Source organism: Siniperca chuatsi, linkage group LG24 (genome assembly GCF_020085105.1).
Source record: "Siniperca chuatsi isolate FFG_IHB_CAS linkage group LG24, ASM2008510v1, whole genome shotgun sequence".
Lineage (NCBI taxonomy): Eukaryota > Metazoa > Chordata > Actinopteri > Centrarchiformes > Sinipercidae > Siniperca > Siniperca chuatsi.
In genome coordinates this window covers 14,438,528-14,463,266 of record NC_058065.1, presented here as the reverse complement: position 1 = coordinate 14,463,266, position 24,739 = coordinate 14,438,528, and the positions used below count along the sequence as shown (strand labels likewise).

Below are 24,739 nucleotides of genomic sequence, written 5' to 3'. Positions count from 1 at the left end.
GGAAAACTGTCTCGGGGGAACACAAGGAAGGAATTTTGTACTAATCAGACAGTAACAGTGGAAGATAACCTCTTGATTTGGCCAATTCAGACAGGTTGCACATAGGAAGGGCTCTTTTCACAGCAGGTAGGCCTGCCTACAGCAGGAGATAAGGAGTGATTTAGTAAAAAAACAAAAAAACTCACAATTTCCTAAAGACAAAGGTGAGGTCTTCAAAGTGATTGGTTTGACCGACCAATGGGACAGCACCCAAAGATATAAGACTAAAGACACCAGCAAAAAAAAAAACCAACCTGAAAACCTAAACGATTAATCGACTAGTGAATTTGCTGTTAACTGACTAAGCAATTTGACTAACTGTTTCAGCTTATTACAGCAAAAACTGTGGGGACACACATACGGGCACGTGACCATTAAATTAAGATGAGCTTGAAAAAAACCTTTCCTTTAATAGTGTTCCAATCAAATGAGGATGCCCTTATCAGAAGCAGTCCATCATTCTGACATCTCCCCTGAAACCTCCCCTGCAGTTAAACTCGGACGTGGGTTTATTTTTGCCCAGATGCCATCAGATCACTCAGGCACGACAAGCGGTCGCTCCGTTGCTTGAAAGTCAATCTCCGTGAAACAAAGCAGCATCATCCTCCTCGCTCCCGGCCGGGGCCGATTGGCTACTATCCCTCCCCATCGGGCGGCAGCTGATTGGACAGCTCCTCTCCTCCGCCGCCTGCCGCCTCCCTCCCTCTCCACGAGCGTACAGCGCGAGACGCCGAGCAGAGGAGGAATCCGCGCGCTGTGGAGCGGACGGAGCCCGGCACGCAGGACAAGTTGAAACGACGGTACACGGAGAACAACACCGGTAGGTGTTCAGAAATGCTGAAAATACTGCGTTATCCGGTGTGTGGTCTGCCTGCACGCTTTCTAGGCACTAATTGTTCGCTTCAGGTGCTCTCCCGCTACCGGACGGATGCTGTTTTTGGAAGTGAAATTGAGTTAACGGCTTGCTAAGTCCATCATCTGCCGTTTTGTTTCTATTTGACCCTTGGCAGTTAATTTTGTCCTCTCCTCTACTGTGGTAAAGGAGGCTGTTTGTTTTTTTTAAAGCCTGGCTTAACTGGTAACAGTGTATTTTTAAACTTGCTACTGCAGCTTTACTTTGAATACATTTTAGTTTGTATTTTAACTGAATGTATTGTATTGTAACTGCTGTAGAGCGGCCAGGTAGCTGCTACCTATTGTGTGAGGTAGACTGCTCAATAGGTTAGCCTGAAGTCATTGATAGACTTAATTTGTCGTTTTAAGTGCATGCCGTCATTTAACTAAGAAGTTGGCACGACTGTGTCTGGCTTATTGGCGTTTATATGAGAGAAAAAGAGAGCAAGGCAGAGACAGAATAAATCCAGATAAGTAGATGAGAGCATTGTGCATTTCATAATGCTGTGCACTTTATAGCCTAATATTAAGTACATTGATTTATCTGGCTGCTAATCCATGTCACTTAACAAGAACTAGTAAAATCCATCAGCCTTCGGTTTCATTACATGAAGAGTGTCACCATGCTGTGCTCTATCACTTATACTGCTACACTACTCAGAGGAAGTGAAAGAGACAGTAAAAATGGAAAGCGGGGGATATAACCCTCTGTGGCAAGCTGCTCAATGGGATTTTACCTTGTAGTCAAGAGGTCATAACAACAATTCACGGCCAGTGTCTCTGCTCGCTGTGAACAGTATGCCTAAGCCTCTAAAAATCCATTTCTAGAGATTTATTTTGACAGTTGCTTTGAAACATGAATGCCACGGATCTCAAACGCATCTCCCTCCTACAGGACTGATCTTCTTTTTTGGAATTACACTGCACCTTGAAGTGGTTACATCAATACTTCTTCCCACTGTTTCTTGTCGTGGAGTAATACCAGAGAAGCCAAGCCCATCTCTTTTGTGGCCACCATGGCTTTCAACCTTACAACGCTGACTGGGTCGTTAATACCGGCAGCCCTGCCAAATTCTCTCATTTAAGCCTGTGTGCTGGCGCGCGACCAGATACTGATATTGTAAGAGTGGGGGGAAAAATGTTCCATTTAATTTGAGAAATGTCCCACAGTCCTCCATTCATCTCCTGTGACATGAAATGCAGTGGTTTAATCTCAATTAGGCAATGACATATCAAAATGTACCTCACACGTGGATGATTTCAGATGACAGTGATGAACATGGGTTTGACGAACTGATTCTGTATTTCTAAAAAAGCACGAAGATTTTAATTGATTTCAGCTCGCTTGACTTCCTCTGACAATTTCCATTTTTCTCTTGGCAGACTGCAAATCCTCTGTTTGATAAAGCTGAATCTTGATAGAAGTAATTTTCTGTCACTAAAGCTCCAACTAATTCAGATTTAGAAACTATTTCCAGAATTAAGGATGTTTGAATCACAGCTAATAAGTTCCTCATCATGCCACAGCTGTTGGCCTTTTGAAAAATGATTATGAGAATGATTGTGGGTCAGTAAGTTACTGCTGCAACACCTTGAGAATTCCCTCCTTATGACGCCTGTAAGTTCCCAAAAATAATAATTAAAAAAAGCTGCCGTAGTCATAAATCACAATTAAACACCTCTGAGTCTTCTAACTATAAATAGGCTGTTTATCTGCCATGTTGTGAACTACATCTTATTGACATCCTGTGAGACGAAGTAAGCCCCTGGGTGTACATCTAATAAGCTTGTTTTAACTCATTTAACCCTCATGTGGGGGTTTTATATGTGAAGGCATCCTGCCTGTCAGAGTTATTGGGCGAATGTGACACACAATTGATCTTTTGAAATGTTCTGCACTAAATAATTTGATGCCCTTCTCACTCGTAGCGCAGAAGAGGAAATTGAAGACTTTTTTTTTTTTTGGCTGAAATGAATCTGCATGAAGCCCTCAGGCAAGACCAGATTCTCTTAATTACATCATATTTTTATCCTGGAAGTGATTGGGATTCGATTTATGGTGCAACACCAGATGAGATAAACTGTATGTGACAGTGATGAATGGCGTTTGTAAAGAGCGCAATAGAAAAGTGTATTACAAACCAGCTTGTTAACTCGTTCACAATTTCAATGCGCTTACGCTTTTTCTGCTGCTTTTCATGTCAGCACAATTTAAAGGGAAAATCTGTCAGTTCGTGGGTCGCCGTTTGTTACCGGGTGCAATGGTATTTTGGTGCCCTCAGGGAGCATACAGTATGCTGTTTTGTCAGAGTGTCCTTTTGAAAGTGCTGCTCTATCAAGACATTTTTCCCCTGTCACCACCATTGGTTTAATTTTATGTTTGGCAAACCTGCTCTGCTATTCATCAACAGGATTTAGTGTCAGTCACTCAAAATCTATTTGCATCAACATTCAGCCGTCATACACGGAGGAATCCATCATAGAAGAGGAAGAGATAACCAATTTCTCCACTGAGTAAGGGGCACGGCCGCAATCATAGATATGCCCAAATGTTCACGAACTAGTTGGCGAGCGAGCTATGTTCGCATGCCCATATGACTGTGATTGACATCATCAGGTTTAGACACATTCTGTCATTGTGGGAAACATCAGAAATCGGGGGAAGTACATGAGCATCACAGGATGATGACTTTCAAATATTCAAGGCTGAATTTCCCTTCAATACATGCAACTGTACAATACACAGCACTGTACATCCTAATACTGTGTTTTCCCAGTACATTGCTAGACCCTCCTTTTCCTGTATGCAACCAGGTGGCTGTTGTGCTGCTTAAGTGAAAGAACGACAGTGACAAAATGCTAAATATACATAGAGGGAAAGAAAGGTGTTATCTGATGTGAGGCTACATATAGTATGCCAGTACTATATTCCTGCACTGGTGTCACCAAGACAAATGCCTCAACACTTGACTGCGCTTTGTGTTATGTTCAGTGTGTCTGGTATTGAGACTTCACTCTTATATATATTCTTTTTTTTGAAAGGGGCAATTTCCAAATCTCAAGAGCCATAATTTTAAACATAACTCACATAATTTACAGTGTTTTAACAAACTGTAGCAATTGAAAGTTTGAGATGACAGCTGTGGATTTCACAGGCTGTGAAGAGAAAAGATACATTTACTCGCTGAATTCTGCGAGTTGGAAGAAACACAAAAAAGAAACTGTTGGCTGTTGTCCAGTTAATGAGCTCTCTCCATGCCAGTGTCTGCGTCTATACATTTAATATTTGTCAAAGATGGGGATAGCGGGTTTAATTTTGGGTTCGGTTCATCGTTGGAAAAATACCTGGATTTATTAAACTCCGAAGCTAACTAATCTCTTAGCAAACATTTTATCTCCCCTCACTATTTTTTATTAGCAAAGAGCAATGGAAAGAAGAAAAATATATAGCAGCTTCTTATTTTTAGCCGACTGTGGCTGTCGCTGCTTAATGACAGACATCACCGACGGCAGATTAGACCGGCTGTAGCTAATTAACGTTTAATTTGGTAACAGCTAAAATGAAACGTTTGGCTGTTCTCTGGTTAATGTGCTCTCTTTGTATTCAGGCAGAGATTGTTTGAGAGTGAAACGACACATAACTCTGTAATACCACTACACTGTATTTGATAAAATGCTATTGAACCCCATCCCTAGCCAAAGATGCTTTGCGAAAAAAGAAACACCTCTTTTTATTTTTGGTGTTTGAAAGAAATAAAGAGTGGGTTGTGTTTTTTTACTGTTCATAAAACAGTAGTGGCGAGTGTTTTTTCTACTTAAACAACGTAGGTGATAACCTGACGTCAATTTCAGACAGCTTAGTTAGAGTCGTTGGAATCTCTCAGTTGAACTTTTAAGCACATCATATCATCGTTTTCAGCTCGTCCTGTCAGTCTGTAAAGCTAATGTTAATGTTAGCTTAAGCAGCTGAGCGTACAGAGCTGCTAACAGTAGCATTAGGGATCGTCAGTCAGATATCAAAACATTGTCAGACGGGACATACCGGCATTTTGTCATTATTACGTGGCCAGTTATGCAGCTATTATCAATAAATATAACATCACTTTTTATTGAGCACTGTCAAGTATAGTGCTATTGTAATAACTTAATAAATGTGAGCTAATCTGGTCAATTAATGTATAAACAGGATAGTGATTATGCTTGGTACAATCATATCTTGTACAATATACCACAAATACAGGCCTGTATTCTGATTCAAGAAGATAATTACAATTTAAGTAGCAATCACAGTATCGGTCAGAAAAATCAGTTAGATATTTTTCTCCTTGCACATGATGTCCCTCTCACTGAGCAGTAGGCTCCTTAAATGCCCCCCGCCCCGTTGGAGCATCCTTGAACGTCTCGCCAGGGCGCGCTGGAATTGTTGACCCTGACCTATTCTTGAGGCAGGGCAAACAAAAAGACAATTTCCCTCGGAGGATTATTGTTATTCAGTTGGCCTTCTTTCTGAATAATCAATGACCAAATTGTTCAATTTAATCACAACATGAGGAAGCAAACCAGTGGAGGAGAGCACTGCCCAGTTGTCCGTTTTCATGCAAATGAATGGTTTCTGTGTAACAACTCATAATTTACAATGCATTAGATATTATGACTGTCTGGCTGCACTGTAATTACTGATAGGAGGAGACGGTAACTTACAAGGCTGTCATCTTTTATAAGGTCTTGAGTTTTGTGCCGCTGTGGCTGTAGGATTTCTCTCTGATTCTTTTCTTTCTCTAAGGGTGTTCGCTGGTTTCACATTGATGTGCTCTGACCTATGCTGTTCCTCCACACTGGCTCCCTCTCTTGCCCTCTCTCTTTCAGTCCTGCTCTCTGTGTCTCTGTGGGGAAGGGTTTGGAAAGCTACACAGGCGGCTATGTGTTTCATCTGTCGAGCTTAGCGCGTTGTGATCATGTCTGTGACTGCCGTCCAAAGTTTATTGGATCATTTGATAATCTTGTTGGCCGGAGCTTAGCCATGCGTGTCCCCAGCTCTGCATATAACTCCATAGGCACAGATGATAGATTCAAATCCAACAACACCATACCGTGATCATACTGATTTTTACCCACCAGTCCTTTCAACAACATAACACATGAGTAAAACAATAAACAGCGTTGTTGTTTGTTATTATATCTGGTTATATTTACTGGATTTGACACAGAAAAATGCCTGCCATAGTTAAAGTAATAGCATAGCCAAGGAGAAACTAAGTAGTGTGTTGTCATCCATTTTTCTGGTTTTTGTTTACAAAAATGACAAATGATAAGGAATGACAAAGTAATAAGCTGTTATTATCCAAAATGCTCAGCTGGCAGATGACTTCTCTTGTTTTACTGAAGACAACAAACCAGCACAATGTGAAAAGACTGACCCAAAATGACTGTCACGTCCTCATTGCAGTGCATTTCAGGTTGATGATTAATCGTTGCAGCCAGGCCTGATAAAACAGCCAGGTGATTACATTGTTCGATAAGGCTGAGTTTGTCGGGGGAGTCTTGGTTAAGTGCTGAATTGCATTCTATTCCCTTTGTGCACACTGCACAGCTGTATGGGTCTTGGCAGTTCATTTTTATGATTGTAGCCATATCACATAGCCGGTTAGAGGGAGGGAGAGCAGGGCTGTGCTAGCTTCATGTCGCTCCCCCGCATCCTGTTATCTCATACTCTACCAGCTGTGGTTGCATGTTGGCTGCTGTTGCCTTCCCATTTACACACGCAAGGCTCTGCTGCAAAGCCTGCTGAGCCCCCTCCACCACCACACTTGGCATGGGATGAGTGCAGAGCTGAGTCTCTTAGCCCTGGGTTTTTTTAATTGGGTTCTGATGATGGGGCTTTGCTGGTTTGCCAAGCTGGCCGCTGTGAGTACTGATGTCTCCCAGTTCCCCCCTTGGTCAAGTTGATGATTGGATTTTCATTGGAGTGGTCAAATAGCGGGGATAGAGGATGAGGACACTATCGGCCGTCCCCCTGTGTAACTCTACAAGCTGTTTGGCCCCCGAGAGCACCGAATTTATAGACATAATACGAGGAAGCTTTGTTTTGTTAGGGCATGCTTCCGTCTTATCTCTGCTGCCGCATGGGTACCTTGTCACTCTAATTTTGAGGTTCTAAATTGAAAGTTTATGTAGTCCATTATGTTGAGCATATTTGAAAACCCTGTGGCTTATGAAACACATTCAAATGTCTTAGAAAAAGCATTCTCATTTTTTTAGTGTTGTTCATGGTTCCATACTGATATATATATAAGCACCAGTTTTTAGTTATTCTGCTAAATTAATTAAATACAGAAAGTGCAGCTCGCCCCTCAGTCACCACAGAGGAAGATACTGTATTTAATTTTATTTTTGGAGGCTGTGTGCATAACATTTTGTACTGCTTTTGGTGTAATTCTATAGGTGATATTAATATCCTGCTGTATGCATGATTGATTTTAATCAGTATCTGCTCTCATCAAGCAAACATTCTTCAGTGGACCTGACTAATCCATTTGAATAGTTGTGTGTTTGACTCCTAGGCCTAATTAGTATGCACTATTATGTGTGTACAAACACCATACAGAACGTCATTAATCTTTGGCTAACTAGATGCAGCACCAATTATTTCAGGTATGTTTGATACCCTTGATGCATGTTTAAGCGTCGTTATCCTTTGAGGCCTGTATGTAAATTTGACATTTGCCTCTCAAGATGTCTACCAAATAGATTTTGAGGGCAGGCAGATTTAATGTGGAGCAGTCTTATCCCCATCGTATCCCAGTTGGTCTTGTTAACTGCCTCCACTCTCAGCTCTAAGAAGAAAAATATATTTACATGAGACTGACAGACCTAGATAATATACTTTCCGAGCTGACCTTCTGGACTGAACAGATGTTTTTCTATCAAACAGTTGAGAAGTTGATCTCTTCTGCCTCCGCTCTTGTTGATGGAATGAAGCTGCAGCAGGTTACTGAATGCACACAGAGGAACGATATGCTGAATACCACAGGGGCTTTTATCCTAGTTGAGGCTGTAAAGCTCAAATTTATAAACTTATATTCCACTTCAGATTTGTACATGTGAAGGTTTTCTGCTATTTGAAACACAGAGCAGTGCTTCACTTTGATGGAACATGTCAGCGAAGTGTAGTCAAACTCCAGCTCTGGCTGCTTCAGGGATTCACTGCCACTGCTTACATTAAGGATTTTTTCTTCAGCTCTCAATAGTGATGATTTCAAAAAGGATCAATTACTCCTTGAAAAGTTAGAAGGGGTTTAAAAGCCAAAAGTATATATTTGGTCAAATTTTGTTTATTACTTCCGCCTAGAGCGCTACATTGTCAGTAGGGCTGCAATTGGTCTATAACATATCAGGAAATAGTGAAAAGTACCCATCACAGTTTTTTTTTCGACCCAACAGTCCAACTCCCAAAGATATGCAGTTTACTATCACATAAGTCAAAGAAAAGCAGCAAATCTTCACATGTAAGAAGCTGGAAACTGTGAATGCTTTTCTTCTTGAAAAATTACTTAAATGATTAATGGATTATCAAAATAATTTGTGATGAATTTTCTGCTGATCAACTAGTCGATTAATCAACTAATCTTTCCGCTCTAATTTTCTATCATTTGCCCTGCTTGTGTCTTTAATGAAATTTGACTAGGGGTGGGGTCTTGTTGGTGAAATCTTTAGCCTTGGTGGAGGTTTGTACACGTTCTCAGTATAGCCTAGTCTTCACAGTAGGCTGCAAGGTTATTCTTTCCATTTGAAACCCTATATGCACTTAAAGCAATCATACTTAAAGATTAAAAAAAGGACATACAGGACTGGAGTGTATCTGTAATGTTCATACTGTGTTCTCAAAGAGTTTTGTCTCATTTATTCCTTTCTTTGTCTGGGAACAGCTGTGAGGAAGCCTGAAAAGGTCAAATAACAGTAAGTTAAGCTGCCTGAATGATAATAGGAGAAGACTTTAATTCAGCACATATTCTTGCTCTTGTTCCATTTTTCAGTTTTTATTTTACCTAGTTAAGAGCCCATGCACTTGTTCAGGTGCTACCAATAAAATATGTATTCATTTGTAGATATTTTGACCACTTTGGCCTTTGTGAAGATAGCAGATGTGTGTGGTACACAGAGGTCATTTTTCAAGCAAAAATGTTGAGTTTCCAGTTTTTCAAATGTGACTATTTGCTGGTTTTCTTAGAGTTCTTTGATAGTAAATTAAATATATTTGGATTTTGGACTGTTGGTCAGACAAAACAAGACATTGTGACAACCATTTTCTGACATTTTTAGACGAAGTGATTAATTGAAAATTAGTTGGCAGCCCTACTGGTACATGACAAAAACAAAACAACACCATGTAGATATGTGTTATGATCAAGTAGACCATGAAGGCCCATGTGGCTGAAACACAAATGAAAAACAATATTGGGAGTATCTGAGTATCAAGTGTGCACACTTATATATATTTATTGCACCAGATGTAGTTTATTTGTTTGTTTGACTGCTCTCATAGTGGCACAGGGGTAAAAACAGTTCTTCCCCTTGAGCACTCAAGAAGACATGGGGATAGAGGCAAAATACATTTGAGGGTTGTTTGGTATAATCATTTCTTGGAGCGTGTTTATTCTCAGGTTATTTAGGGCACTTTTTTTATTTTTGTACTCAGGCAAGCAATGCTTATCTTTCCAGAAACGCCTATAAATATGTTGTGTATTGGTTTGAATACTGTATGTTGCACTCCGTTAGCTGCTGAGGTTTGACCGCATCCATGAACCATGAATGCTATGATCTGAAAATTATAAATGACTTCTGAAGCTCTAGCTCTAAAGATCCTTTTATCTGCTTAAATTACTTCAAGAATGTCTGTCTTATCTAGTTGTCTTCACAGAAAAGAAAATGTAACAGGGCCGGGCTAATGTGTGTTCTGAGATGCACACACTGTGTCCTCTCTTAAATGTGAACCCCATGCATTTTTCACGATGCGGTTGATTACATTCTCTGGATGATTTTTCATATTTAATCAGCTCTAGGCGCTATGGGTTTTACTTACACAAGAGTGCCCATTACTATTCAGTGCATCCATATTACAGACATGCATTTACTGTGTTTGTATTCACCACTGTGACTTTGTTTTATGGTCTTACGTAGTAGTTGTAGTAGTTTCAGTGTGCTGCTCTGGCAGAAATTTGAAATAATGTATTTGTTACTTGGCATTTGGTGATTCTAATTCTGTTTATTGAGGGATTATTGTTAAGCCTCTGATATAACTGTAGCATCTTCATCTACTGTAATGAATTTAAATTGATATGTAGTTAGTGATTCATCTTGAAATAACACTGATTTAATTTTATATTGAAGGTTCCTAAAAAAAAGTTGGAAAGAAAATACTTAATGTTAATTTGCCTGATTTATGCAGAAACACAAAATAATGCCATTTTCTTCATGTGGATATGTAGTGACTGGATGTTGGCCCGCTCACCAGCTCAGCAGGTAATCTTGATATTCAAATCATTTTTCATTCATTCATCACTGTCATCATCCATCTTGCCTGAGGGAAAAGCAGCATTGGCTCAGTCGTGGACACCTGGTGACCTTTCCGGCAAGAATCCGCTACGGGGAAATTTTGTTGCAGAGTCATTGAATTCAGCTGCATTATCAGTGATGCGTCCCAGCCATGGAAGTGTTGCTGTATCACCCATGCTCTATCATGTTACAGAGAACACAAAACTCTCCTAATAAAAGCATATTTATCTGTTATTATACAGAGAGAAAACAGGACAGCCTGTCACCATCATATATTTGCTGCTGCCACAATAGTTCTCCTATTCACAATGACATATAAACAGCCCATATGTAATAACCCAGAGGATGATAGTCCTGCTTTGCGGTTTGTAGGATTGCAGCTCAGACTCCCTACAGCTTTTGAGGTGTATTTGATGTGCTGTGATGCCTAAAGATGCCACAATAGTCCTGCAGGTTCAAAGCCAAGCACTCAGCTGTCCCCATGCATGCCAAAGAGGACACAGAGAAGGAGTTGTATAGCAACTAGCTACAGTTTATCAGTTTGTTCAACACTGACGATGAAAAGCTTGGCTGTTAATCCATCATGTTAAATAAAGATGTGTTGACTATGGTTGCCCTCTAAATGTCAATTAATAAAATCATCAATCACCAATTAAAAACCCCATGTTGTCAGTCGAATCAGTTGCCTTTTTTCAGCTGCGTCATTATACACAGCAACACAGGAAAACAGCATGGTAGGCTGTAAACTGTAGTATAACTGGGCAGAAGCCATAAATAACTGTATTATAATAGCAGTATTTCTCATAATTCTATGTAAGGTGTATTTATGAAACAAGACTAAGAGTCTACTACATTGCCATCCCTAGAGCCATTCCGCTAGCATTTGTTTCCTGTAAGGGCTTCTTTTTCATTGTTATTATGGCAGTTATGCCATGTGCCCATGTTCATCAGCTAACCAAAAGGTGAGGATCTAGGAAACAACCATCAAAAATGACCTCACCTGGGTCTTCTTACGGTGCTGTGCAATAACAACAATCATGCAGGTTTATTGTGTGTCACTCTGAGTGAGATAGATAGATAGAGTCTTGGTCACAAAATGTAAATTTTGAGGTATGCCAGACTGTGGGATGAACGTCTGGTGATTGTAGCACTATGACAAGACACAAAAAAGATGCAATTAGAGACATGTCATCAATTTGCGTCACCCATCTGTGCTGCTGTTATGGTTTGAAAATGTAGCAAAACAGTAAACAAGCTTTGGCCACCGTGCTGGCTCAACCTCAAAAGAGGATGAGGAGCAAAGTGTGGACCTGATCATGGCCAGGGAAAAGAGAGCACCTTGGAATGATGACTCAAAGTGAGTTTGAGATAAATGTGTTTTAGCAGTAGCATTGCGCTATCTCACCAGTGTATTCTGCCACGCTATCATTTCATCTCCTATTATGATTGGTTGGTTTGTAAATGTGGGTCGTAGCGGCAGTCACATTGTAAGAACTGGGTGCAAAATTTCTGACACTGTCAGAATTTTGACACAGCCTGTCTTTGGTCGCCAAAGCATTAAATCGGCTGGCAGTGGACTTGTCTCACAGTGCAATCCAGAACCATTGTTTTTGATTGATGACCAAAGATTTCATCACATTTTTATCATGTTTGTCAACTTTCATCTGGGACAGTCCAAAATCACACAGTCTAAAGGGGCCTTTTAGGCATGTATGCTATCTGGGATAGCTGTTAATATCAAGCAACGTTTAGCATCTAGAATAGGCTTGGGCAGTATCTATTTTTTCATACCTTCATACCGCCCTGACATTTCATCGGGGTATATGGTATATGATGGTATTTGTGTGTTTGTTTGTTGTGTGTCTGAGCATCTTTTGAGCAAACATACACTCGAATGCGAACTGAGCGCACAGAAAATAAATGATCTAAGAGCCAATATGATCAGTCCACCAGAAAGAGCATACCCCTTTTATTGGACTGTTACTACTTCTTTTAGTGTTTCCATGATGACAGTGTGTAATGTTGTGCCTGCACAAGGTGGAAGGGTCCCATGATGTAGAGTTATTGCTCCCTTCCATCACTGTAGTAAGCCTGCCATTTCCTGTGCATTCATCACCATTAAGAGACCAAACAGTGGTGCTGGAGATAAGCAGCACACAGTGTAGATGGCAGGTCCAGATCCCCCCCCCCCAATCACCCCGACCCCCACCCGTCACTTTATCGAGCGCTATGATATATTGAGGGCGAAAGCTGGAGCGGTCTTCAAATAAAAGCAATAACTCTGTGGCTGTGGAGAAGGAAATCAGGAGGCAGGCGTGTCCTAGCAAGCCAGACAGCCATCCTTTCCCAACTCAGCCGTGTATATGGACATACATTTCATATTCCTCCTCCTACTGCCCCCCACCCTCTTTCTCTTGCTGCCGTCTCACTCAAGTTTATCATCAGCTGCTCCCTGTAGATGCCTTATTGCCTTTTCCACCCTCATCTGCCCGCCTGGCTGAAAAGGCCTCCCAGGAAGAGATTAGCTATCCAATAACTCCTGGAGCATCCACCTCAGCAGCAGGTGCTCCCCAGAGTGAATGCTGATGAGAACAGCCATGACTCTATAATAACAGGCCAGGTAGTATTTGCTAACAGCGAGCAGCCTCCCAGAAACTTCAACCTGCTGGTGATCCTCACTTGTTGTTAAGTTATAGCAGGTTTCAGTGTCATTCTGTATATTTTCCCTCATCATTCAGAGGAATTGTTCTGAACTGGTCAGTTTTCTGAATTGGCTGGAACTGTTGTGTTGGTTGTGTTTTACTGAACTATATAACTAGTCCTATTGCTAAACCCAATTAAAGTTGCTAACAAGTATTTTTAGCATGTCGAAGACAATAGTCAGTATCTGGATTCATAAATTTATTGACTGAAATGTGAAATATTTTCCATTTAAAGTGTTAAAATAACAACAGAATTTTTCTGTGGAGATTTGGATTTTGCCATGGTTAAATCTTTCAAATATGAATGCAAATCATGTTACTAATGTAATTGCTTGATAATTACTGATTACCAAGCACTTCAATTAAAATGATAATTAATTAGTGACAATTAGACAAATTAAAATGTTAGACCCATGGCGCCCAGCCTGCGATATAATGAAATCTTTATCTCACATGTGAAATCCTCTGATTGCTTACTTGATGTGATCCCAACCAGGCTCCTCAAAGATGTTGGCCTCACATTCTCTCCAATCTGGACCCCCAAAAGACATTTAGACTGATATCTAATTTAGAATTTAGAGTTAGTTAATTTGGGTAACTGTTAACTGTTAACACTGAAAAATGGACTAGGACTCTTCACTTTACATCTAACCCTAAATAGCTCATTCTCTCTTGTTGTTGGTCAGGCCCACTACCTTCCTCTCGTGCTTTAATTACTTATGGAGTTCTTCAGGGGTCAATACTAGGCCCAAAATCTTCTCATTGACAAGGTCATATTATTATTAACCTCAAACTACACTGTCTATGTGAGTACTATTTGCAGTTTGTAACTTTCAGCTCAGTACTACTTTAAGGGGCTTTTGTGCTTTGGGATCTTATGCTATGGAACTCCCAACCTGAACCCTTGGATGTGTAATTTTATGCAAAAGTATTTTTATGACCCCTTTTTAGTGTCTCTTTTCATTTTATTGACTTCTGTTTTATTGTTTGAAATTTTACATTCTTTTATGCTCCATATTTTATTGTTTTTTTTTAGTTCATTGGGCCTTGTTTATCCTTTTTTACCTCACTCTCTGGCTCAGTAGTTAACTCTCACCTGCGGTTTTATGGAGCTGTACAACATTTTTTACTGTGGTGTTTTGTTGCTCATTATAATAGCCCATGGGTATACGGTAAAAACACTTGTGGAATTGTCTTCACAAAAAATGACCTGTCTTGAAAACTTAAAACTAAGAAGCCAGGTCATGTACTGTGGATTTAAATATGAACTGAACAGTTAATAATGCATTACAAAGAGAAAATAAGGACAGTTGTTATACATTTATTTTACACAATATGCCGCCAATAAAGAAGGCATCTCGGCAGATTTTTACCACCTTTTAAAATCTACCGGTGGGAAATCTCTATCAATGCAGAGTATATAAGGTAACTAAATAAGATAAAGACAAGTATGTCAGTGAAATGATTCATTGATCCATTTGGAATACACCAAAAATTACAAAATATCAGTGAGTATTATTTATCTACTATGCATAAAAAGTTAATATGTACACAACAGTGTGTATCTGCAGCTCCACAGCCCTGGCTAACTCAGCTTTTCTCTTACTTTATTATAGCTGCTTCTGATATCAAGCCTCCAACAAAAGACTGCACAAACACAAACTCAGCACAAAACAAACTGGGGGTGTGTATCTTCTTTTTATGGGGAACACAAAAGGACTTAAACACCCTATAGCGTAACTGCAAGTCATCTCCCTTGTCCATAAATCCCCTCTGGCTTCCTGCTGCAGGGTGTGTAGTGAATTTACGCACTCTGCTTGTGTTATCTGTAGTTTGTGTTTTTTTCAATTTCACGGGGGCTTGTGTTTCATGATAAAGAGTCGGTTGGAGTCAGTTCCTCAAGGCCAACTAGACGTGATAGGCCACTATACTGTTGTTATAATGTGTGAATCACAGTGGAGACCAGCTCTCAGCAGTCCGCGATGTATCATCTGTAATGCAGAAAAGGCTGCTTTTCCTGATTGCAGGGGTCAACAGCGATTATTTTTAGGATGGAAATATGAAAAAGCCACTTTAAAAAAAAAAAGATTGGCAGTCACAGTCATTTGAAGTAGGTTTTCTCCTTATCGTCTTCACAGTTTTCAACTCAGTCACCTGTCGTTATATTCACAGAAAGTGGCAAGCTGAGATTTCCCAGGTGCTGCAAGAATCATTCAAAGTATCTATTTTTGATAACTGTTTGCAGTCTAAATATCTGAGAGGTTGGGAGAAAGAGAGGCAGAGAGAGAGATAAAAAGAAAGACAATGATAAAAGGACTGTCTGCTGTGCTGTTGGATGTTTGCCATCTTCAATAAGGGAAAGGGCACAGACTGGTGAATGGGAGGCACAGGTGCAATAAAGGATCTTCACTAATTGAGTGAAGTACAGGAGCCCAGGAGGGACAGGCCAGGTGCACGGATACTAGTCAGGGTTAGCTGAGGTCCACAACAAACGAAGAGAATCCTCCCCTTCACTGTTCTCCTTTAATTGCGGTTAGCCTAATCTGTCCCCCGGCTTTCTGTCTGTGAAAAAAATATGCGCTGAACAGTCATCTGGCATGAGTCTTGATACGTAGGCTTGGCATTCACCAGCCTGCAAGATGAGGAACAAATGAAAACTGAATTACTAGGCTGGGAGATTAATGGAGAAAAATGAAAAAGGATGGATTGGACTGTACAGAGACGCCAGTTTTACAGGTGTCTAGGGAGCAAAGACGGATGCCAGGCTTCAGACTTTGGCACCTAGAGGTGCCTCGTGTTCCAGCAAATGATAGGCCTATGTCATCATAAAATAGGCTGCTGAAAAGTAGCGTGATATTAATTGTGACAGGCATCCCCTCCTCCTTCATCAGCAATCAGTACCTCTTCCTAACAAAGAGAATCCATCCTAGAAGAGTTCGCATTTAATTTCTCTGTCATTATAGCATGTGTAAATATCTGCTAAAGCTAGAAAAGAGAGAACCATTGTGTTCTCTCCTTTTTGTTCTTATCTACATCTAAATTAGCTTTATTTTACAGTAGATTCACAGTTATGATGCAGTGAAAAATTGTAATTTTCTGTATTAACCCCCTTGAATATCATTTCCTCATTAAGTTGTTCATCAGTTCATTATTAAAGAGTGATTTCTTTGCTGATGACATCTTGACCTTTTAGTTTCCATTCGGGCTAGTAAAAAGACAGCTTTATCTTTCACGGGATTCACACCGATTTGAACTTTAATGTCATCGGGATGACATTTGACTCAGTTTTATTGACCATGTGCAGATATTTTTTTTCATTCCAATCAATGTAGATTGTAAAGGCTGAAGTTCAACCACAACAGTCCTCACTGTCTGACTGTCACTGACACTGTAGATTTTGCCTTTATTCAAGGATAGGATTAGAGGCTGTAAAATCTGCTTTTTGCTGTTTATTTCTACAAATTACTGAGCTACTGTATTCTACTAACATACACGTTTGCATCCAAGTATACAACACAAACTTGTTATCAACCGTTCCAGCTGTCATTCTTTGTATTAAGACTCCTGACAATGAACGAATGAATGCTTACACATGCTTTTTAGCAGTGAGGCATCCCCTCTGTGTGCTTTTGGATTATAGATTGGGCCTTTAATAATCAATGACAGTGTGGTTGTCGGAACAGATTAGTGGCATAATCTCCAGTGTATGCCTTTATAATACTCTTTACACTGTAACTCTCAGAAGCAATAAAAAGTCCCAGTTTAGTGCTGCTGCAGCTAATGTTTGTCACCATATTGGTTTCCATCAAACAGCACTGTTGAGTTCATTTCTAACACCGAGGGGTGTCAGAATCACTTTGTTTGAGGATTTCATTTGAGGTTATTTTTGAAGTTGACATTTTTGGTGGAACTTGACATTTTGATCAAATTGATAAAAAAGATTATTTGACAGTCGCGTTCCCAAATAAGGCTGGCAAAGCTGTGTCGCAGACAGACAGGGGAAACATCAGGCTCAAGCAAAGTAAGAGCAAATGTCATTTTAACCCTTCACGCCCTCTTTCTACACCACCTCTGTAATGCAATGCCTACCCTCTATGTCTCTTCAAGTTCTGTGAGGTAGGAGGTCACCATCTGTTGTAATCACGCCAGACCAAGGCCCTTTCCATTTACATGTCTCCGTGTTTAATGAGGTGTGAGCCACTGGCATGCAAACACCATTATTCACCCTCTCCCTGGCTGATTTCCCAGCACTTTCAGCTGATAGAGGTGAGCCGACAACAGCCCCAATGGAAGGCGAGCCGTGCTCTGTGGGCAACAAGTGTAACACAGTAATTATGAGAAACGGACAGCAATCAAGCCTGGGCATAAATCTTCAGCGTCCACACTGTGGGACATCACAGTTTATATTTAGTGAATTGGTGGGAAACGGCTCTTTTATGTGAAAAGCGCTCAGTGTGAGAGGGATTGTAGCTGGATTGGCAGCTGGGATTTAGAGGCTGAGGTTCACAGAAAGAATCGTTTGGGGGTTTTGGGGTAATCACAGGCAGAATATGAGGATTCAAAAATAAAGTTAACTCTTATTCTTCTGCCAGAACATCCTGAAAGAAACACTGACACAAAATAAAACTGATACAGACGATCTCATTGCCAACATTTCCATTTTTTGTCCACATTTTCCTTCTTTGGCTGCATGTGCTGAGCTGTTAGTATCATCTGGACTTATAGTATGCAAGTAGTATCAATACTCCTAATTATAGTAGTATAACTAGGCGCACTGATGCTCAATGAGCCCTTTCTTTCTTTATTTCCATTTTTTTTCGTAACGTGATCATGTCATACTGTTTGATAATTGTTGATTGCTGTGAAGGAGAGAGAATTAGTGTGTGACTGGTTACTTATCTTAAACGTGGTAAGTACAGGAAAAATAACAAGCCTTGGTGTCCAGATGGAGACTCATATGTTCAGATATAAGGAAGCATATGAAAATGCATGGCATACATTTAACAGCAGAGAGTTGCTTATCGGCACCAGCGTTCCGCCCACATTTGAATGAGGCTTGCTCCCGAACCGATTGGTGTATCTTGCTGTCAGTCGACGTGTCAATAGATCTGGTCCTTACGGGCAAAATGAGCTATCATTCTTGGTTGTAACCCCTCCTTACGTGTTTTATGATGGTTCAAGCAATGTGTGCACATCAAAGTTTGGTTGAGTCCCAGAGTTCACAGTTGCCTGTGTTATTTATTGGTTATTATATTTTTTAAACCATTCACACCATTAACGTCAATGAAGTCGGAACAGTGAGTGACATGGTTTGACTGGAGTAAAACCTGAGTAAGTTACTTTGAATGACGTTTTTGTTGTTGATCAATTTTTGCTTTCTTAGATTAATAAATAAACAAAATACACTCACGAAATGTCAAGAAAGGAAATATTCTTACACCTATTTTTCTTATTAAACAGAAAATTACAACCTTCTAAATTCAAGTTAATTTAACTTGCAAACTGAAAATGACGAACGTAAAACAAATAAATGAATGCCGTTCAAATACTGACAGCAGCACCGACTGCTGCAGGAGCTTATTGGTATTACGATTCTGGACAGTCAGGAACCAGGTTCCAAGTTAAGACCAATCCTCGGTACCCATCCCTAATAGTGTACATCTTGAAAATAGTTAACATGCTTCCACCTGCTCAGGCACTGCACGTGTGGCGACTGTGGGTTAGTGGCGCTCTGCACCTGCAGTCATCCACCAATTGGATGTCGAAGTGTCCTTGGGCAAGACACTGAACCCCAAATTGAGTGTGTGTGAATGATTAGTACTCCAGATGGCAATTCATAATGTGTATGAATGGGGTGAATGTGATATGTAGTTGAAGCGCTTTGAGTAGTCAGAAAGACTAGAAAGGCGCTATATAAATACAGTCCATTAACGTGTGCAGAAAATAATCAGCATTGAGTCTGCTGTCTGGAGTTTAAAAGACAAAGTAGGTTCTTTCTCTGAATAAATTCCCTGGTCAGACTGAGGTTGATTTATTTACTGTCAGGCATTATCAAGTGTAATGATATTTCAGTCAGTGTAAGGCTAAATGACAAACGCTGTAATGTGTGAGCATTCCATTAGTTTGTGAGGACTCAGCCATACAGAAAGTTTCATTTGTTGCCCGTCTGAACGTTGTGTTTTCAGGTTAACTGGCCACGCAGGCCAGGACTCCGGATGATAGCTTGTTTGTTTTTCTCTGTTGTATAAGAGCAGTGGAGCTCAAATCCTGTTGTGTTTTGCATAACTCACACTTTGTACAACCCCTCTCTGCTGCAGTGGAAACATGAGCTTGGAAATTATTGATTTGAACTAATCTCAGTGTGAGATTCCAACATCTCATAAGTCCACTGAAGAACTACGTTCGGTCCAGTCATAAGAAGGTACCCGCCCCCACCTCCACACGCACATAGACTTCGATTTCAACATCTGACACATGCCTGGGCATAAAATAGCCCGTGGATGTGTGGAATTAAATCCATCTTTGGTAATTTAATGAAATTCAAGTGTCTCGTCCTCACAACTCTCATCCCAATTAGAAATGAAAAACTATGAATACAAGGGTAGGAAATTATTAAAAGAACAGTTGGATGGAAGTGGAAATTACAGAAGGCCCACTTCCCTCGCTTCTCTTCTTTGAAAAGTGAATGTCAATGGAACTTTGTTAGCAAAGGTTAACACGGTCATTAGAATTCAGCCCACAGCACGTCTAATTTATTCTCAAAGTGGTGTCGTTCATTTATGGATCTGTTCCATATTTAGGGTGAAGGCGGTGGCAAGATTTCCATCGCAGAATGTCATTTAGAACAACGATGTGTCTAATACGAGACACTTAGCTCGGTGTCTTTGTCTTTGACTTACAGGTCAGGGATTAACACTGGCAGAGCGTCACCTGCTGTCACTCCGACCTGAAACTAAATCTATATAATTTGAATAAAATATAGTATGAAGATATTCAATTCGAGTAAGTAAATTCAGATGTCTTGGCTTTAAAACATCTGGCCTTGACATCACTGCTTGGTCTTCATTTTCTGCCTCCCCAAGTAAAACATGGAAACAACACTTGTCAGCCTGATGCGCTTCTCAGCTCAGGAAAAGGCAAAGGCATTTTGTGGCGCCTACGTCTCTCCCACTGATTAATGGCTAGAGGTGGAGGACCCATGTTGTGGCTTTGATGAGGCAATTTGTACAGTTCTGCAAGAAAACAACGGCAGTTCATTTTATTGCGATGCGTCTCCAGGGATACATCAGCGCGGCTGCTACATCGTACAGTGAGGAGTTTAACCCAATAATAAATCAAAAGATGCTGGTGTGCCAGGGAGGGGCGGTATTACAGCTCACTCTTTAATGGCCCATGTGCTGTTTGTAACTCCATTTGGATGCAGAGATTGAAGCCAGCGTCTTATTGTATTCAGTTATGAATACAAAGCCAGGGACTGTTAACGCTGTTGCTTTTGATACCTCCCTCTGGGTGTGCAGAAAGCCAGCAGTTGATCATTTAGCCATTGTGTTCTAAACATCACATTTTCCAGATGAACAAAACACTAGCAAAGCCTGGGAGTTACAATTACAACAGTAGAGGCATACTGCTTGATGGTCATCAATAACAGAAAGTTATCAATAAACCACAATTATGTGGATTCCAGCATCCATTACGCTACATGAGCCCTTTGTTAGCCTGAGGACAAGCTGTAATACATTTTGCTGATTTTCTGCTAATAGACTACAGCTAACCAGCACACACAAATTACTGATGTAGCCTGTCAGCTGCTGTCCAACTGGGTCCTTGGATGTCAAAGACACTAATTTGCATCTTGGGAAATAGAGGATATCTTTGTCTGGTAAATTGGCTACTTGGTGTGACTCTGTACTGTCTCCATCTGTTGTTTGGAATAAGGGTGCTCTGATTGATCAGCCACCGATCGTAATCGGCCGATACGATCCCCGATACGATCCCTTCCCTTGGTGAGCAGATAGTAGACAATAAAGATAATAGACAATAAATAGACCCCATGATCAGCCCCCAAAAATCCTGATCGGAGTACCCTTAGTTTGGAAATCCACGTTGCATTTCAATTCCAAAATGCGTAAGTGGTAATTGATCACATAGTAATGCAATCAGCGGTATAGTATAGTAACACTTAGTATTTTATACTGTTTTTTACTGAACATAAGGCTGTAACTAATGATTATTTTCAGTTAGAGCTGAAACAGTTAGTCAAATATTCAATTATTTTATTGACAGAAGTAACTATTTATTTAGTAACTATTTTTATAATCCATTAATGGTTGAAGTAAAATTTCTAAGCAAAAATGGCAAAAAATCAGATCATCGGTAGATTAATTGCCGATGAAAATAATCAGCGGTCGCAGGCCCTATTTTCATTATCAATTCTTTTTTGATTAAGACATAAATTGTTTAGTCAATAAAATACAGAAAACAGTTATGAAATAGATCAAAATTAATAATATATATATAACTGCAACCTGTCTGCTTGATAAATTACATTTTCTGATGATTAACCAATTGTAACAGCCAGTTTAGAGTTAGGCGATCGTTTCTATTTTCATATCGTTCAATCAATCGTGGTGGGAGTCGGAGGGCCTGACAAATAAAGGGCAAAACCAACATGAAGTATGTTAATGGCCTTCAGAACAGCTTCAATACTCTTTGTCATAGGTTCTCCAAGTCTGCAGAACTCTACTGGAGGGATGAACTGCATTCTTCCAAAAGATATTCCTTCATTTAATGTTTTGATGTCAGTGGTAGAGAGGGCTGTCAACACAGAGAGTCACTCTTTTTCCTGTACGGAAGCATCTGCATTCACTGTTTCATTTATTCAGGTGCTTCCTTTAATTGGTCACCCGTCTGTGTCCATTCAGTTCAGTTTCACAGTAACTGTCATTACTGTCATCATTATTTAGTTAGTTAATGAGAGCAACGGGAGACTTGGCTTACCTCTCTGAACTAGACACATCTTTCTAAGCTGCTGCGTCACTGAGGCAGCATAGTGAATTAACTCCAGCGGCATTAGCAGCTACTGTGGAGCCAGGAGTTTGGACTTAAGGTGTGTGTTGATTTCCCCCTTTATACATCTGCGTGGACTAGAGGGATTTCAGTTCAAATGTGTAAGTTAATCTTGATCACACGGTAATATCATATTAGTATCAGTGCCAGATAACCAGCATCTGCAGTATGATGAATATTGATCTTGTAAATGCTGATAGTGAGGAGTAATATTTCATTCTGGAGTCTTTCTGCCCTGCAGGTACTGTGATCAAATCTTGTATTTTATTATATATTTGCTAGAAATCACCAGAAGTGAAATGGTAATTATCATGTTAATATCTTTGCAGTATATTTGTAGCTGGGAGTTTGAAAAGTCACCAAGGTGTCGTCACAGTGCCTATAGCTGCTACTGCATTTCTGTTATGTTATGCTGATGTTGGGACTCCACAGATGAATTCATTCATTTGGGTGAGTATTAACTGCATTCTCTTTTGTCCCACAATCCTGAGAGCCATTGAACGCAGCATTGTCCAGTCTGACCCGGATGTCACCAGGTAAATAAAAAGGTCAGCGATCATTTGTTGATGTTAGTTTATGTTGTGCTCCACACAGACAGAGTCTTTGCATGCTAACGAACTACTTTTAACTTGGCACCGTTATATTTGCTTCACATGTTCCTTTGTTTCTGACCACGTGGGTTCATGCTCGTGCACGCGAGATATACGGAGGCAGAACAAAGAAACACACACACATTCCTTTTGGCACGCACCCAGACCTGCACACACACATACACACACACCCTATGTTCTGTAGTTTAGTATTCAGTTAGACTTCATATTGTGTGTTTTTGCTTTGTTTATCTTTTAATAAATGTTTGTGTATAATTATGCTGGTTTCTTTAATGTTGCACAAGAGTGAGGAATTTGCCAACCTCTGCTATGTTGAACTCCAAATCCTTCAACCTACTAGCTATAAATGGTAATTTTAGTTACAGTTATTAATTTAATTATTAATCTGAATTCCAAATTGATAGTTTAGTGTATTTTATGAGACTCAATCAAGTAATTGGCTATCATTTCTCTTCTTCAAGAAGAGTGGTGCCCTTGAGTGCTTTATTCATTAAAGTTATTTATAATTATCTTTGATAATTCTGATAATTATCTTTGATAATTAATTGATCACACCTACACAAGTGGGTGCCCTCCTTTAAACATTGTAAATCCCAACACTGAGTTTGCATAGCTTCATGTGTTCATTTTTCAAATCCACATTCGGTGACAGATTCAGCTACTAATGTTTCCATATTAACAAATGTGGCAGTGAGCAAGCTTTAAGGTTTGAGCCAGGGCCATTATTACTTTGTTAGTGCAGGATATATGGGCAGCCCTACAGCAATCAGCTCTGAGTAGAGCAGGTCCACTTGATTGACTTCATGGGGTTTTCCATTTTTGGGCTGTGTAAGCCCTCCAGAAGTCAGCAGCCCTGCTAAACATCTCAAATTGTAAACACAAAGCTCTTTAGAAAAGCCAGAAAATAAAAAGAAAGAAAAGGTGTCACAGTTGCACAAAGGGCTAAATGATTATTTTTTAATATCAGAATCATGATTTGAAAGAGTGCAATTTTTAAATAGCAACTAACTTAATCTAGCATAATCAACAGTGTCTTAAGAAGCTGAAGTGAAAGTTTGAGCCAGCGAGCATGGATTTTTCACCAGCTGTATTGACCACTGTGTCTGGCAAATTTACTCTGTGGTGGCTAATTAAGTTTAATTCTATGAGTTGGCAAAAAAACAAAACAAAATAGAAACTCTTGGCCGTTTTTCTGGTTAACATGCTCATAGGCCTTTTTCACTGAAGACAGTTTGGACATCAGCAGGAAAAGCACGGGTCTAAATACTAAAATGAATAATGGCTGAATAATTGTAGCTGATTGAGTGTCAGGGTCCTGGTATTGTGCATGCTGGCTCACTGTCACACTGTCATAGCTTACTGGGACACTGGAATAGAACAGAGCCATCGTTAATGGCTATGACAAGTCAAAATGTCTGCTGTGAAAAAGGACTGTTCTCTGCATGCCAGGATCTGTACATTTAGGTCGGCTAAAGATGGTTTTGTGGAAGAAGAGACACCACTCTGTATAATTTCTGATGTTTGAAAAAAGAACGGGCTGTGTCTTTTTTTTTTTTTTTTTTTTTACTGTTCATGAAGGAGCAACAGAGTGGTGTGTATTTATCTACACAAATTATCCAGATGATCACTTCAGACAGTTAGCTAGCAGGTAGCTTGTTAGTTGTGGAGTATAAAGACAACTGGCAGACAGAGTTGGCAGAATCTCCCAGTGTAAGCACATCGTATCATCATTAAAAGCTCCGAATTGAGACCTCCAGGATTCAGGGCTATGAAACAGCTTGCGTTGTCAGTTTGTGAAGCTAACGTTAACGTTAGCTTAAGCAGCTACAGAGCTGTAAACAGTATTGTTAAGGGTTGCCAATCAAATACCAAACA

The 24,739-nt window shown here is 40.1% G+C and overlaps 1 protein-coding gene across 1 annotated transcript in view; it reads left to right on the top strand.

Moving 5' to 3' along the window:
- The first annotated feature begins 520 nt into the window (after positions 1 to 520).
- The window catches only part of LOC122872278 (beta-1,3-galactosyltransferase 1-like), a 101,180-nt gene continuing 76,961 nt past the window's right edge, over positions 521 to 24,739 (top strand). Inside the window, exon 1 of the mRNA XM_044188277.1 lies at positions 521 to 859. The gene's annotated coding sequence lies outside the window, so the exon portion shown is untranslated. The remainder of the gene's footprint in view (positions 860 to 24,739) is intronic.